This window comes from Melanotaenia boesemani, chromosome 4, assembly GCF_017639745.1.
Source record: "Melanotaenia boesemani isolate fMelBoe1 chromosome 4, fMelBoe1.pri, whole genome shotgun sequence".
Lineage (NCBI taxonomy): Eukaryota > Metazoa > Chordata > Actinopteri > Atheriniformes > Melanotaeniidae > Melanotaenia > Melanotaenia boesemani.
Window position 1 is genome coordinate 2739413 of NC_055685.1, and position 17155 is coordinate 2756567.

At 44.2% G+C, this 17155-nt stretch overlaps 1 pseudogene; it reads right to left on the reverse strand.

Moving 5' to 3' along the window:
* Window positions 1-1669: 1669 nt before the first annotated feature.
* Window positions 1670-11347, reverse strand: LOC121638552 (annotated as a pseudogene).
* Between the last annotated feature and the right edge of the window lie 5808 nt (window positions 11348-17155).

Consider the following 17155-nt stretch of genomic DNA (forward strand, 5'->3'; position numbering starts at 1 on the left):
TGGAACCATGTTTTCATGATGTTTCCAGCAGATTCTGGAGGTCTAGCATCTGAATGTGGAGCTGAAATGGAAACTCATCAGACCAGCAACGTTTCTCCATCTTCTATTGTCCCAGTGTTGGTGAGTGTGTGTGAATTGTAGCCTCAGTTTCCTGTTCTAGCTGACAGGAGGCACCCGGTGTGTCTTCTGCTGCTGTAAACCATCTGCTTCAAGGTTGGACGTGTTGTGTGTTTCAGAGATGCTGTTCTGCAGATCTTGGTTGGAACCAGTGCTGATTTAAATTCCTGTTGTCTTTCTATCATCTCCAACCAGTCTGTCCATTCTCCTCTGACCTCTGACATCAACCAGACATTCTGGTCCAGACAACTGCTGCTCACTGGAATATTTTCTCTTCTTCAGACCATCTCTGGAAACCCTAGAGATGGTTGTGTGTGAAAATCCCAGTAAATACTCAGACCAACAACCTTTATTCAGTCTCTTAAATCCCCTTTCTTCCTCATCCTGATGCTCAGTTTGAACTTAAGCAAGTTGTCTTAATCATGTACTACAGGACTACAAGCTGCCATGTGATTGGCTAATTGGATATTTGCGTTAACAAGCAGCTTTGAACAGGGGAGCTAATGAGCTCATATCAACCCTGTTAGAATAAAACAGCTCATTTGGATTACAGTGTGGACTTAAGATCCTTCTCTGATACAATAATAGCAAATATTCATTTAGTAATATGCTGATTTAAATGTATATTACAACTTTATGCTCTGATCTTGGGTTAAAATTCATATTGAATGCTTTTTTAACCAGTTAGAAAAGACAGATCTGGAGACCCCTGGTGTGCAGAGTCAACATCTAGAATTCTACCCTTTTCACCAAAATCTAGTGACCATTACATTTAAAAAGATAAATATTTGAGAAACTGGCCAACCAGGGGCTTTAAAGGATATCAAAAAGTACAAGCAGGTTTGGATCAGAGATGTGTTGGTTCAAGTGGTTTTAAAGTTTATCTTCTTGCATTAACAGCCCAGGATGTCATTGCAAACAGTACAACATGGGAGTGTAGCTGAGTAGACTGATGGCAGGTTACAAGCCAATCACACCTGGACTGAACAAACGACACTGCAGGGTGGAGAGAAAGTGGAGATGGCACACAGCGTGGTTTTAACTTAGTGGTTTTCTACACATCTGAGAACATCAGGTACAAGCATGTTTCCTCAGAGGATACATGTTAGCAAAAACATGTGCGTTTACAGTCATCTTCGACAAATTAAAATCAACATGAACGATTCTGTCTGCATAAATAAATTGACAGAATACAGGTTTTACATTTTAAGGCAGAAAACAGGAAAATTTTTTCATGTATTGATGTGGAATAAGTTACAATTCAGTGCAGAAGCAGGAAATGGTCAGAATCTAACTGATTATTTACATGAATTTTTTACTCAAGTTCAATTGTTAAAGTTAATTTGAATAAAAACATTTGAGACCAGAAAAGAAACAAGCCTTTAAAATTCCTTCATTGCACTTCCAAAAACGTTTTTATGTGTCCTACTATGGTTAACAGTTTAAACCAATCAGAGAAGAGGATAAGTGGGCGTGGCGAGGGCACAGAGATGATGCACTTCCTGTGGCCGTATGGAGGGCGAGAGAGAAGCGTGTGGACATGGGCAGGACTTTACTGGACCTTGGTGACAGCCTCGTGGATGGATCTGAGCGACGTAGTCCATGTTCTTGGTGGTCAGACCGCACATGTTGATGCGGCCGCTGGCCATCAGGAACACGTGCTTCTCCTTGATCATGAACTCCACCTGTTTGGCTTTAAACACACAATACAGTAAACAAAAGAGCACCCACCGCCTGCTACACTTCCAAGCTTTTCCCCAGACTCAGAGGAAAAAAGACTAAATGCAGAATAAAAACACCACAGAGGTTTGGGCTCACGAGGAACAGATGATGGCTGCTCAGCACCTGAGAGTTTTACGTCAACTTTTAAGTCTGGGCCTAACTTTGACTTAGTGTCAGATCTCAACTACTGTAAAAGTCAGAGTAAAGTCATTCACGATTATCTGTTAGACTGCAGCTTACTGAAATACCGAGTTAAACTTTTCAGCATTTTTAATTACTTAGCTCCGTCAAGCGGAAGTCATGTAACCAGCGACCATCTGTCTGTTAGCAACAAAAAGTTATGGATGGATTTTGATAAAACTCCTTAAGGGAATCTCACAAATGGAATAAATTTGATTTTCGGGGGTGATCCAGATCACCGTGTGGATCCAGGGATTTTCTTAAAAGGATTCTTTGCCATGAAGAGAAAGGGATAATTTTTGCTATCATAGCCTTCTAACTAAAATAATGCCTCCCTCCACACTTTCAGGTGGGGGGACGGGTCCTGACTGATGTTTTGTGCTTATGCACAAACAGCAGTCAGAGTACCCACCCTTCTTGGAGTCCTTGGAAGGGTGTTTGGAGAGCACTCCTCCGGGGACTACCTTTGTTCTGCTGGGGGACTTCAATGCTCACGTGGGCAATGGCAGCCAGAAACTGGAAGGGCGTGCACTGGGAGGAACGGCTCCCCTGATCTGAATCGAGTGGTGTTTTGTTGTTGGACTCTGTGCTCGTCTGTGGACTGTCCATAACGAACACCATGTTCAGGCATAAGAGGTCCACATGTGCACTTGGCACCAGGACACACTAGGCCGCAGTTTGATGATCGACTTTGTAGTTGTATCGTCGGACAAGCGACCGCATGTCTTGGACACTCGGGTGAAGAGAGGGGCGGAGCTGTCAACTGATCACCACATGGTGGTGAGTTGGCTCAGATGTGTGGGGAAGGAAGCCGGTCTAGGTCTAGTAGACCCAAGCGTGTTGTGAGGGTCTGCTGGGAACGTCTGGCAAAGTCCCCTGTCAGAAAGAGTTTCAACCTCCCATCTCCGGCAGAGCTTCAACTACTGTCCCAGGGTGAGGCGGGGGACACTGATCTAAGCAGTGCCCCATCAACACTGTGTACAGAAGGGGTGATGGGCTGCGACCTGACTCGGGACGTTGTGGGTCGGTTGGAGGGAATACTCGAAGACCTTCTCAATCCACTGACACATCTTCCGACAAGGAAGCAGAGTTGGGGGACCCTGTCGTGGACTCTCCTATCTCTGGGGCTGAGGTCGCTGAGGTAGCAGGACCCCCGGGTGTGGGGGAAGTAGGCCTGAAGTTCCTTAAGGCTCTGAATGCTGTAGGGTTTCTTGGTTGAAAAACACTGCACCATGCCTCTGCAGCATTCGCATGGACATCATGGACACTTTCCCCTGAACTGGCAGACTGGTGTGGTTGGTCCCCCTCTTCAAAAAGGGGGACCGGAAGGTGTGCTCCAACTACAGGGGGATCCCACTCCTCAGCCTCCCTGGTAAGGTCTATTCAGGGGTTCTGGAGCGGACGGGTCTGTCAGATAGCGAACCTCGGATTTGAGGATGAACCACGGTGGTGTTGTCCCAGTGGTGGACCAGCTCTACACCCTGTTCAGGGTCTTGGAGGGGGCATGGGAGTTCACTCAACCAGTCTACATGTGCTTTGTGGACTTGGAACTTCGATCTACATTTCCTACCCTCACCCTGATGATCACGAGCCGTGGGTAGTGACGGAAGAAGAGATCGTGAATACAAGCAGCCTAAAGGGTTTTCTCCACAGGGTGGTCGGGCTCTCCCTTAGAGATAGGGTGAGAGGCTCGGTTATCCGGGAGGGCTCAGAGTAAAGTCTCATCAAGAGGAGACCTGGATACAACCCAGGACACACTGGAGGGTCTATATCTTAGCTGGCCTGGAACGCCTCAAGATCCCCCTGACAAACTGACAAATGTAGCTAGGGAGAAAGAAATCTGAGCTTTCCCTGATTAGGCAGCTGCCCCTGCGACCCAATCCCTAGATAAGCGTTAGAAAATGGGTGGATGGCTGGATGGATGGATGGATTATATTTTGGTGCCTCAGCTGCTGTTAGAGCTGTAAGGATGAAGAGCTCAGGCTCAGCGTTTTCATTATGTTTTACAGCTGGGTTAACTGAGTCTACCGAAACCCTGCTGACAGCCCCAGACCTGAGTCCGAAGTGATGTTTGAGGACATAAGTTCGTCCATTAAACAAAGCTGCTTAGTTAGTCTAGAGCTGGAAAATGACTGAAGAGTTTTGCTGCAGTTAAAGTGGATGGAGCTGATTTGAGATCGGTTAATCGGGGTGTTGGTCCAACTGTTTTCTAATCCTTTTAACTGTGATGATGGATTTTAATCTTCAAGCTATGAAATATTCTGGTCATAAAAAATCCAAAATAATTTCAGATGTTTGATAATCAAATAAACTGTGTGCTTTTGTGCGGGGGTGTTTGTTTTTCAACTTACGGTTAAGGCCAGTGAAGCTGAAACATCCCTATCTGCTGAGTGATGTGGTCCCAGGTCCCCGGGGTTCCCAGAGCTACCAGCTTGGTCTTCAACTGATCCCTCATCAACAGGACCCGGTCTGCCATGGTCTTCACATTATCCTTCCTTTCAGAGGGATGGACGACACATCAGATAGACGAAAGGAGGAAACATTTTGGGGGTCAACGTGTTTTGGAACGGACCATTCAGCAAACAGATCGGGGTTGTTGAGGTGTCTTGCTGACAATTCGTGCTCCCTGAGATGGTGGGTTGGACCTCTAGGTTGTCCTCACAATCTTCTCCATCTGGGATAAGATGCGGATCAGGTTCTCTGTATCCTTTTGGCGACCACCGTCAGGTTCCCCACCCTCTCATTGACCCCATGGAAACAGAGTGAGCTGGGAACTGTGTGCACATGGCAGAGTTAACGGAGGTCAGCACTAAATCACAGAGAAAACACGTATATATGAATCCACAGGGATGTATCATGTGTCCTCACTGTACAGGCCGAAGGTTTTTGGCGAAGGACTGAGCGATGAAGAGCTCAAAGCCCTCAGAGACAAAAGAAACGAATCGCCCAGGAATCCTTTATCCAGGCTGCCAGCGGCGAATCCCTGTAGGCTGAGTCGAAGAACACAAACAGCTTTATTCCTCTGGAGAAAGAAGGAAAGGACCAAAAAAACTTAAAAAAAGTTTTCTCCAGAATAAACACATGAAAAAAATCATCTTATGATCTGAAAGTAAACAACATTCTTCTCGACTTCATGACCTCTGCGATGGTCTTCCACTCCTCCTGGGTGGGGTCTGTCCCGGTGGGCTTGTGTGTCACAGGCATGGAGGACGAAGATGGAGTGTTCAGGAGCTTTCTGTTAACAGCATAAAAGATCAAGAAACACCCTAATGCAGGGTTGCCCAAGTCTTTGTCCTCGAGACCTCACCTATTCTGCAACTATTAGATGCATCCCTTGTCCAACCACACCTGAGTGTAAATAAATCGGCTTGTTTCCAGGCCTCTGCAGAGCTGACATGCGGAGGGGAAATTCAGCCACTGACTTCAGGTGTGTTGGAGAAGGAATGCATCTAAAAGTTGCAGGATAGTAGATCTCAAGGACCAGACTTTGGCAAGCCTGACCTGATGTCTCTTGATCTTTTATTTTTCATCCGTTCTTTTGGGTTGTTAGAACTAAACATCTGAAAGTGATGGTTCTGAAGCTGTTCTTTGAACAGGAGCAACATTCCTTTCAAAGACAGTCGTATATGAAACTGGTCGCCGCGACAGATCGTTATTTTTAAAGAGGCAAATGTTAATGTTCTCAAATATCAGTTCAGGTTGTAAATCCTTTACCCTTCTGGTTTTAATGAATATCACAGTTCTTCCCCTCCTCCTCACCTCCAGGTCCTCTAGGAAGCCGCTGAGGTCCAGGCCCCTTTTAGCAGCATCCCAGTAGTGGTACGGACGTGATGTCCTTGAAATCCAGCATCAGCAAACACACCACTGTGGTTTTCTGGAGAAAAAAAAAAAAAAAAAAAAAAAAAAGAGTAACAGAATATTAATTGTTAAGTGTATTACTGCCTTCATCCTTAAAAACAGTTTTCTCTGCAAGCAGCGTCTGAAAGGAGAGAAGAAAAATCACAGCTCTTATTTCTATCCTACAGCTGTATACTGACCCCCATGTGGGTGCTGAGACATAGACAGGCGTGGCGGTGTTCTTCACTCCATTGTACCCACCGCTGCAGAAACTCTGCCCCGATCCTCAACGCACCAGTCCCACCCAAAGCCTGAACTCCTCCCACCTGGAAAAGAGAGGAAGGCCCTGCTCATGTAACACAGTGGGACGGACTGATCAGAGAACGAACAAAGAAGACAAAAACACGACTGAGCTGAAATATGAGCTCATCGTGGATCTGACTCAGAATAAAAACAGGGTGCGGACGTCACCCTGTTCTCCTTGATGGCGGCGCTGTCGTCTCCTAGAGCACCTTGGAGGCGGCAGAGCGGAACTCGGGCAGGCCGAGGATGGGCAGGTACTCATGGTTCAGGCTATCATCCTCCACAATGAGCCGCTCCACCTTCTTGACCACTGGCAGTACCAGGGTTGGCAGTCATCAGTACGGTACGCTGGAGAGCACAGAAAACAATCAAGAAACCACAACTGATGTTATAGTGAAGTCCAGTCAGAACAAAATAAACATTTAACCCTTAAAACTCCAAGCAGGTCAAGCCGTTTTTTTTAATGTAAACTAGTCTGTAGCAGCTGAAGCTTTTAATCCCAGTCAGCATGCAGACATGATGTTTTCAGGACAGCCTCAGTTGTCTGAGGTCTGAGGCTAAAATGATGTAAAATGAATGTATGAATAGATATAGCAGCATAAAGGCCGACCAGAAGAAGAAAGCAGAATTTTTATTACTAACAGAAGCACTGTTTTTTGTGCGGAAATCCTGTGTTGTCTGCTCCTCTACACCCGTGAAGGGCTTCTAATATCAGATGGACCACCTCTACAGACCTACTTCCAGTTTTTTTTTAGCTTCTGCTGCAGATCTGGTTACTTTTTTAGCCAAAAAAGCAAGATGCCACGGGAGAAGAAAACGAGTTGATGCTCTTGTGCGCCTTCGGAAACGCAGATCACCCAGCCTCTACCTGGGATTTTCCTGTCCAACGTGCACTCACTAAGCAACAAGATGGATGAGCTGCCGCTGCATTACAAGGAGAAACAATGGGCTTCTCCTCGTGTGTTTGTGTTTCACGGAGACGTGGTTCTGTGAACAGACCCCGGACAGTGCATTTGATCTGGAGGGTTCCAGCTGAGCCATGCAGCCTGGGACCCCGGAGCTCTCTGGCAAGACCAACGGCCTAGGGGGCGTCTGCTTCTACATCAACAGCGGCCTGCGTACACTGATGTGACTGAGTCTCAACACTGCTCCCCTGCTCTGGAATTTACTCATCAACTGTAAGCCATTTTACTCTCCATGTGAGTTTGCTTTCATTCATTCTGGTCGCTGCTTACTTCCCACTGACGTCTTTAGTCATGAAGTCTTTTGAGTGTTGGGTCCTGCCCCACTGCAAATGTTACCATCCCCCTTCTAAACCCTCTGCTGTTCACAAACAGGCCCAACAGGCCTGTAGACGGCACAATCAACCTGGCCCTCCATTTCATCCTGCAGCACTTGGACTCCCGGGAACCTACCACCAGAATCCTGTTCATGAAATTCAGCTCTGCCTTTCAATACCATCCTCCCAACTATGCTCCAGGACAAGCTTTCCCTGCTGAACGTACCCAACTCCCTCTGCAGGTGGATTACAGAGTTTCCTACCAGACCGGAGCCTACATGTTCGGCTGGGGAAGACGGTCTTGGACACTCTTACCATCCAGCACTGGATCCCCCTCAGGGCTGTGTACTTTAACCCTTTGCTCTTCTCCCTGTATATCCAAACAGCTGCACCTCCAGCACTCAGTCCGTAAAAACTGATCAAGTTTGCAGATGACACCACCCTCATCGGGCTCATCTCAGACAATGATGAGTCTGTCACAGAAAGGGGGTGGACCGGCTGGTGTCCTGGTGCAGCCACAACAACCTGAAGCTGAACACCCAGAAGACAGTGGAGATGATCGTGGATTTCAGGAAAACCACCAGCCCCACCAACCATCCCCCCTCATCCTCACTGACTGCCCCATCTCCCATTGTGGACTCCTTCCGCTTCCTGGGCACCGCCATCACCCAGGACATCAAATGGGGGCACCGAACCCAACCCGGCACCATCTTGTCTACCCTCATCTAAAAGCCCCCAGCAGAGGATGTTCTTCCTGAAGCAGCTGAGAAGAAAATCAAGCTGCCTGCCAAGATGTTGGTACAGTTCTGCACGGGCCTTTCATGGGAGTCCATCCTCACTCCTCCATCACCGGTGGTAGGCTGGAGCAACTGCCAGGGACGGGCACAGACTGCAGCGCATGTGCGTGTCGCTGAGAAGGCGATGGCTGCAGGCTCCATCTCTCCAGGACCTGTATGTCTCCAGGATCCCGGGGACATGCAGGTCGGATCGCAGTGGGCCCATTCTCATCCTGGACATGATCTGTTTGCCCTCTCCCCTCTAGGCAGGAGGCTACGGTCCATCTGGACCAGAACCTCACCCAACATGGGCAGCTTCTTCCCCTCTGCCATCCAGACTCATGAACATAAATAACTCTGTAAGGGACCAATGAACAATCCTCCCCTACTCAGTATCAGACTCATGAACACACAACCAACTCGTGCCATTTTGCACTTATGTGGTTCATTTCCACCACTCACCCTGCTACTAGACTTTAACATTAAATTTACCATCCACGTGTTGTTTGTTGTTACATGTATATTGTGTTCTATGTAAGAGGAGTATTTGTAGTTTAGTTTATTGTTTATTACGTTGCCCTTATAGCCTTATTTAAAGTCTTTATTATTTATTTTATTTCCCTTATTAGTCTATGTTTCATTTTACACTGTTGCACCAAGGAAACTTCCTAGTTTTGTGAAAACTTTCACTGACAATGGCAATAAACTGATTCAGATTCTGATTCTTTCCTCACTAAACCAACTCCAGCTCAGCTGCTTTGTGGCGCCACCGTGCATCAGAAACGTCTTCTTGGCTTTATCCAGCCATAGAGGAGCATTATTTTTCTTCTTTTCACACAACATAGAACTTTCTGCTCACTGGTTGATCTTTGGCTGCTCCTGATTGGACGTTACCGTCAATCTAAGCTCTCTGATTGGTGGAAAGTCTGACAGGAAGTGGCTTCATCCTCATGTCCAGGTCTAAACAGAGGTCTCTTAGCAACATAGTAGTGATCTTTTTATGATGAAAATGTGATTAATAATGCTGTTTATCATGGATCACTCATTGTGATTTTTACCATATAATCAACACTATACATCGTAAAAACAAAACATTTTTTGTGGCTGGATTGTAAACTCCTGGATGGATATAAATACCTGGGAAACGTCCGTAGAAACCTAAAGGGTAAACTATCTATCACAATTAACCCCACAAAGTTACACACTACGTTCATGAGAAACTGTTCATAATATAAAGATAGCAATTGATAGCACTGGAAATCTAGCAGAGTTTAATGGGTTGAAGCTTTTGTCTTTTAGTGCAGAAATGTTGAAAACCAGACGGTTTGATATTTACAACACGACCATCATCCCATTTCTTTCTACCTGAAGCAACCGCCCCAGATTACCGTCTTTCACTCTGTCAAACAACCTTTTAAATAACTAGTCTCCAAAAGTCCTTCGAAAAATACACACACACCACAGAGACAGGAGTAGGATGAAGACAACATTTACTTTGCTATCACACACTAAGGGTCACACAGACTAAACTAAACTGAGTGTGGCACATGACTTCTGAAGAATTCAACCTGGTTCACACTGAACTGCAGGATCAAATATCAGGGCGAGGCCAATGCAGAAGGATAAAATCAAGGCTGCAAAGGTCAACAATAAAAACACCATGTTTAAACATATTCGCTGGAAACCTGTCCCAGTGAAATTTGTTTCTGTAAAAGCACCAGGCTTCTGCTTCCTTGACTATATAAACTGACATACAGCTTTTAATGGCTCCAAATAAAGGATGAATCTCTCTGCTGATCATTTTCAGGCCAAACTGCGTAGCTGATCACAGATATGTTACAACAGCAAGTCATGTGCATCATAAGAAAGGTGAATGTTTCAGGGTTTATTTCCCCTGTCAATCTGTTAAGTAAAACTAAATCATTTATTTTCATAATTAAAAATGTATTAAGATGAATGTGAATTCATGGTCTACAAATGTAGGAGTCCAAGGGTGGAAGGGGGGAGTGGTCGATTCTGTCGATGACTGTCAGCTTAGTTTACCTGTAGTTTAGTTTACAGTTCAAAGCAAATTAATACGATTTTAAATAAATAAGCAAGCATTTCTTTCAGGTTGCAGTCTACAATGTGCAACAGTGTCCATTGGAAGTCTCTTAACATATAAGGAAAATTATTTGGATTGTAAGATAACTTCGCTAGCGCAGCTGAAAAGAATCATAATATCAGCAGAAGTTGTTTGAGGAATTCTATAAATGCTAAGTTATCTGTTTAACAAATAAAGGCCAAACATCATATTTTATCAAGTTGGAACATTTTCTAATTGTATTTACAAACCAACTCTGATTTGTTTGTTCCACCCATGTGGTTAAAAGGGGCGTTCTCGCCGCACAAGCCATCGATCTGAGCGGGTCATCCCACTGATGACCCGGCTGATCGCGCTGTTTAAGTTTAAATGGAGTGAAAACTCCGCCCACCCGGCTCGCCGCCGGGTCACACGGGCGGTAAATTGTGCGGACCCACTTCCTGCTGCAGGGGACACATATCACTGAGGAGTGATGCATTCAAGGACACAGTTAGCGTAACAAGTAGAACACACTAATCAAATGAACCTGTCATGTCAAACTCCAGTCTCTAACTGAGAATGATTTGTTGGATGAGCAGATGAGTAACGAGAGCAGTACTTCCATTGATACAGATTAGTATGTATAAGGTCAACATTAGCAGTGTGCTAACAACAGGGTTAGATTTTTAAATTATGCGACGGCTTGTCTGGTTCAGTTAGCTTGTAGAGAAGGTCATATCAGAGGAATGTGAATGTATGGTAACATGATGACACCATCACCTCTAAAGGTGCACGCAGCGCGCTCACTTAGCTTTAGCATTAGCCGTCTGCTATCATCTGTTTACCTCCAACTCCCAGGTTCACCTTCTGCGGGTGGCTGTCCTCTCTGAAGTCAGCGGTCAGCTTAAAGACGGCTACAGGCGGGGCCTGGGGGACCTCACTGAACAGGGACATGGCTCAGGATAGACAGATGTTCCCGGTGTGGAGCAGGAGGACACGGGGTGCGGACACTTCCAGAGACGTTTAGGTTCACCTTCACTCAGTTGTTTCAGGATGTGCATGAGAGAGGCGTCATTCCGGCAGCCAATAGGAGGGCTTGTAACACCGGGGTAGGTCCTAGAACAGCCAATTACAGCACAGAAATGGAAATTGTATTATTATTATTATTATTATTATTATATATTTTTTACTTTTTCGTTTTCTTTGTTAGATTGAAAGGAATTCATTCAGTTATTTTCTTATTATTATTATTTCTTATTATTCCAATCCAGGTTTGCAATGAAGATGGGACCAATCCCAGCAATTAGCAGGCGAGAGGCAGGGTACACCTTGAACAGGTCACAGGTACATCACAGTTTAAAGTAAATGGTAGTTCTTATTTAAGTTCCTGTTCTGCAGGGCTGTTGATTTGCGCAGGAATCACCTGCTGTATCTCTCAGTGTTGCTGTGGGACTGAAAAAGCCTCTGAGTGAACACACTTTGTTGTTTCCTCACTATATTGTAGAGAACGTGAAGAATTGGTCATCGTGTCCAGCAGCTTACACAGCATTCTGCTCTACTCAATCTGCTCCAGGATCCCTAGAACAGAACCAGAACCTGTGGATCAGTTTGTTGAGTTTTGTTAAGTCCTCTGGTTCTGGTTCTGCTGCTGCAACAGATGGTGCAAAGCAGATGAAACTCTCCATCACAGACTGATAGAAGATAGGAAACATCTTGGTTCAGACATTGAAGGATCTCAACTTCCTCCAGAAGTAGTCTGTTCTGTGCAAACTTCTAGATGTTTGTGCGTCATATTTCCAATTCAGTCTGTTGTCCAACTGAACGCCAAGGTACTTGTAGTCCCTGGGTGGGTCCCTGTTCTCATGATATGCATTAAAATTAAATACATGCAATAGAGAAATCCCCTTGTATCCAGACTTTATAATTGTATATAGAAAAGAAAAACCTTTGCAGGGAAACAAGTTTAAGACAGGAGTGGGTGAGATGAACATAACCTAGTTTTTTCCACTCCCATTAAATTTAAATAGAACAGGGCTACTCAGTTTGGTCCTATGAGGGCTGCAGTCCTGCAGGTTTTTGATGTTTCCCTGCTCCAACACACCTGACTCAAATTAATGAGTCATCGTGCAGAACTTCATAGGCTGTTGGATCCATTTAATTTGAGTCAGGTGTGTTAGAGCAGGCATACCTGCAAGACTGTAGCCCTCATAGGACCGAGCCTCGATACATAACATAACATAACATAACATAACATAACATAACATAACATAACAGTTTGTATCTTTACAGCCTACAGCAAATCCTTTCAAGTATAGTCTTACATAATTAACAGGATTAATGAAAAGGTAAGTCTTTTAACTTAACTCATCATGATGGTAATTTTATTCATGACACTAATGGATGAGATCCTGCTATAGAGATTTACCACATTTTTAAAGATAGTGTTTACGTTTGAATAAATTAATTTGAAAATATGACATCATTAAAGCACACAGCTGCTGATTAAGACAATTTTTGTGTCCCTGAGTTTACACTTTAAATGTAAATCTATTGTGGGTTAAAGTGCCTCAAGTTGACTTTGTTGTGATTTGGTGCTATACAAATAAAGCTGAACTGGATTAAACTGAAAAGCTATCACCATACTTGTATCATCCAGACTAGCAGGATGCAGTCTGACCTCTGATTAAACACTTGTAAGTATTCTGAATGCACATGTGTCCTCTGTTAAATATTCTGTTGTTTATTAATTATGGTCTTCATAAGAACTTGTTAGAGTTATAAATAGACCTGTCGAAGAACGTGCAGTAAGGGGAACAGATAAGAAAAGAGTCTGATGAATATATGTAAATGTTGTAGCAGGAGCTCTTCCACAAGATGTCAGCATGCTCATGAAGAGGAACGTCTTGACAGTCACTTCAAACTTCACATTAATTCTAAGACTCCACAATTGTCTTATAAACTCCATCCAGTGTGTGATCTGTTAGTAGAAATGGTTAGGTTGGAAAAACACTGGAATCTATCAGAAATAAGAGTTGACTGGAAATGCAACAGGGATGAAGTTATCTAAATTTTATCTATGAAACGCAGCAAGCGAGTGCTTGATCTGCCAGCAAGTCTTCACTGGCAGACAGAATCAGATTCAGGTCCCTGATTCTGCCTAGAGAGATGGTTCTCGGTCTGCCACAGCTCTAAATCTCAACTCCTTCCTCTGGAACAGGAGCTGGTCTGATGTTCTGGTGCTCTTCTCAGGAAACAGTCTGGTTCCACAAAAGTGGAGCAAACTTCAAAATGCCATCAGATCAGGGGTGTCCCTTTCTATCTCCAAGAAGTTCTGAAGACTAATCTCTTTAAGATGCATCTGGACCTTCAGCTGATCCATCTACTGCTGGCCAAAGCCTCATCAGAAATGGTCTCCATGGAAACGTGGCTGTCAAAAAGCCTTTCTGAAGGAAGAGAACCAGGAAGAAAAGGCTGAGATATGTCACATGGCACGAAAACTGGGCTGAAAATCAGTGGAAACAGGTCTAATGGAGGGATAGATCCTTCACAGAACCTGGACCTCAACGTTACTGAAGCAGCATAGGATCATCTGGACAGAGAAATCAACAAAAGGCAGAAATATCCAAAGAAAGGCTTTGGAAAGTCCTTCATGGATCCTGGAGGACTGTTCCTGAAATGACAGCAAGCCTCTCTAAGAGGGTTCAGACTGTGATGGAAAATAAAGCTGCTCTGACCACATATTCACTTTCAGGCTCCATTGAATTGGACCGACTCTGTTATTGACTCAGCTACAGAATTTATATTTATTAATGTTTGTACATGTTTCTGTAAATCACTGCAGCTGTTTCCTGTTTTCTGGGAAATAAGAAAAGCGTCTAGACCAGGACTGTAGGACGTTACTGTATGCAGGGTTTCTTACTGCGCCGTGGATGCTGTTCCTCATGCATAATCTCTTTGGATTATACTGTGTGTTAAATGACTAACTGTAAGTGTCAGTGTAAATGTTATGTATATGTAGCTCATCATTTTTACAAGGCACTTGTTTGCTCTTTGTATTCATGAGAGTGAAGTCAGATCTGGAACTCATACACTCAGAGAAAGTCACACAGAAAGACAGCCTCTCTTCCTTTTGCTGCTGAACTGCAGATATCCAGGTGTGTTGTTCTTTTCTTCCTACCTCTCTTTGTCTCTCTTTCTTCCCTCCTTTCTTGTGTTAGATCTGAAGTGTTTGATAAATGTCCCTGGTGTTACTTCTGTACAGCATCCACTTGCAGCCCTCCTGCAGCTAAAGTAGTCTGTTTTTGTGTCAGTGAAGTGTTTCTTTGACACACTCAGGCACCCATCCCTTTGTTCAACTGTAAAATCCAGAAGACAAATTCTCTTTTGTAAACTTCAAACTGTCAAGCGTAAATTAAGCATTGACATCAAATTAAGATGTTTTAAAATCTAAATCTCAAAATGTGTTTTTCAGGATGGGAGCACAGAAACATTCATTTACACACAGCAGTTGTCCTCTGACTCTGTCATTGCCTCACATGATGAGGCCTCCACTTTCCTCCTCTGACTCTCCAGAAAAACATAGTTGAACCATCAACAGTGTTACATTTCAAAGGGCCAAAGGCCCAAAGCTCCTGAATGCAGCTGATTGAGTCAATTTGTCGACATGATGGATGTTCTGTGGCCTCTGCAGGCTCAGCTGCAGGGCAGGCACAAGACTTTCAGAAATGTTTCAGAAGTGAAAAGAACAAGAAAAGATGTTTCGAAGAAGTGACAGGAGGTAATGACCCTTAGAAGAAACCTGGAGTTACTCATTTAAAAGCTCAATGTAAGTCATGTTAGGAAGAGCCAAATGAGCTTATACTTCACTGATGGCTAGATCGGATCTTTTTTTTACCCCTCTATTTTATTTTTCTTTTAACAACACATAGATGACAACAGAAGGCAAGGTATAGTGTTATGTACAGGAAAATAAAGACAAAAAAAGAAGAATGAACACAAACAAACAAATAAACAACACTTATTAAAGTGTATTATATAGTGAATTTGTTATTAATGTAGCTCAACTCATCTGGGCAGTATTGGTTAATGACGAATTAATAAATAGTAGATGAAACACGAAAAAGGGAGATTAATAATAATCATAATATTAACCATTAAGTTTGAAAGAAAACATGTATTTTAATACTACTACTACTACTACTACTACTACTACTACTACTACTAATAATAATAATAATAATAGCATTCACCATCATTTTCATAACGGATAGAATGGATAATGAGAAAAAAAGGTGATATTCATTCTTTTCAGTTGGTGCAGGGACAGTTGTAATTTAATGAGGCAAAAAGTAGTTATAGTTATACAATTATAATATAAATTGGTGACTATATTGGGGGTCTGGTCTAAAAGCAGCCTCCATTAAAGTCTCACAGGATCAAAGATGTTCAGAGGATTTACAGTTTGTCTTGTAAACAATTTAATAGTTTACAAACAACTGTCCTCTAATAAAGATCGAAAGGATCTCCTTATTTTTTCCCTCTACGGTCAGAAAATCATTAAAACATCCAATCAGTCTGGAGGAATTTCAGTGTGTAGGTCTAATCTGGACATTTTGATCTCTGATCCCTCAGTTGGACCTGCATCCAGACCCATAATCATCACCACCTGATAGAACCACATCAACAAGGATTACTGTGGAAACATTCATCAAGCTCTGCAAATCAGAGTTACATTCACAGATATTACCGAGCAGAAAAGAAGCTGCATGCTAATCTGATCCAGAGGCTGTGTCAACTTCTCTGGACTCTGAGGCATCTGGGATGGACTATCACACAGTGGAAACCTGGACTGTGGTCAGACCAACCAGTACAACCAGTAGAAATGGAGCAAAGAGCAGAAAGAGTCTCCAGACTGATGTCAGTCTAAAAGGCTGGTGTATACACGTTAATAAAACACGAAGGCCATGGTTAGCATGAAGAAGTAACACATTCATTGCACTTCTAACTTTGTGTTCTTGATGGTATGGGGTCAGATCAAGGTTCTGTGATGTATGGAGCTGGATCGGGGTTCTGTGATGGTATAATGTTCTAATGATAAGGGGTCAGATCAGGTTTGGATCAGGGTTCTGTGGGGGTATGGGGTTGTATCAGGGTTCTGTGGGGTTATGGGGTTGTATCAGGGTTCTGTAGTGGTATGGGGTTGCATCGGGTTCTGTAGGGTATGGGGTTGTATCGGGTTCTGTGGGGGTATGGGGTTGTATCAGGGTTCTGTAGTGGTATGGGGTTGTATCGGGTTCTGTGAGGGTATGGGGTTGCATCGGGTTCTGTAGAGGTATGGGGTTGTATTGGGTTCTGTGGGGGTATGGGGTTGTATCAGGGTTCTGTAGTGGTATGGGGTTGCATCGGGTTCTGTGGGAGTATGGGGTTGCATTGGGTTCTGTAGGGGTATGGGGTTGTATCGGGTTCTGTGGGGGTATGGGGTTGTATCGGGTTCTGTGGGGGTATGGGGTTGCATTGGGTTCTGTGGGAGTATGGGGTTGTATCAGGGTTCTGTGGGGGTATGGGGTTGTATCGGGTTCTGTGGGGGTATGGGGTTGCATCGGGTTCTGTGGGAGTATGGGGTTGCATCGGGTTCTGTGGGAGTATGGGGTTGCATTGGGTTCTGTAGGGGTATGGGGTTGTATCGGGTTCTGTGGGGGTATGGGGTTGCATCGGGTTCTGTGGGAGTATGGGGTTGCATTGGGTTCTGTGGGAGTATGGGGTTGTATCAGGGTTCTGTGGGGGTATGGGGTTGTATCAGGATTCTGTGGAGGTATGGGGTTGTATCAGGGTTCTGTGGTGGTATGGGGTTGTATCGGGTTCTGTCGGGGTATGGGGTTG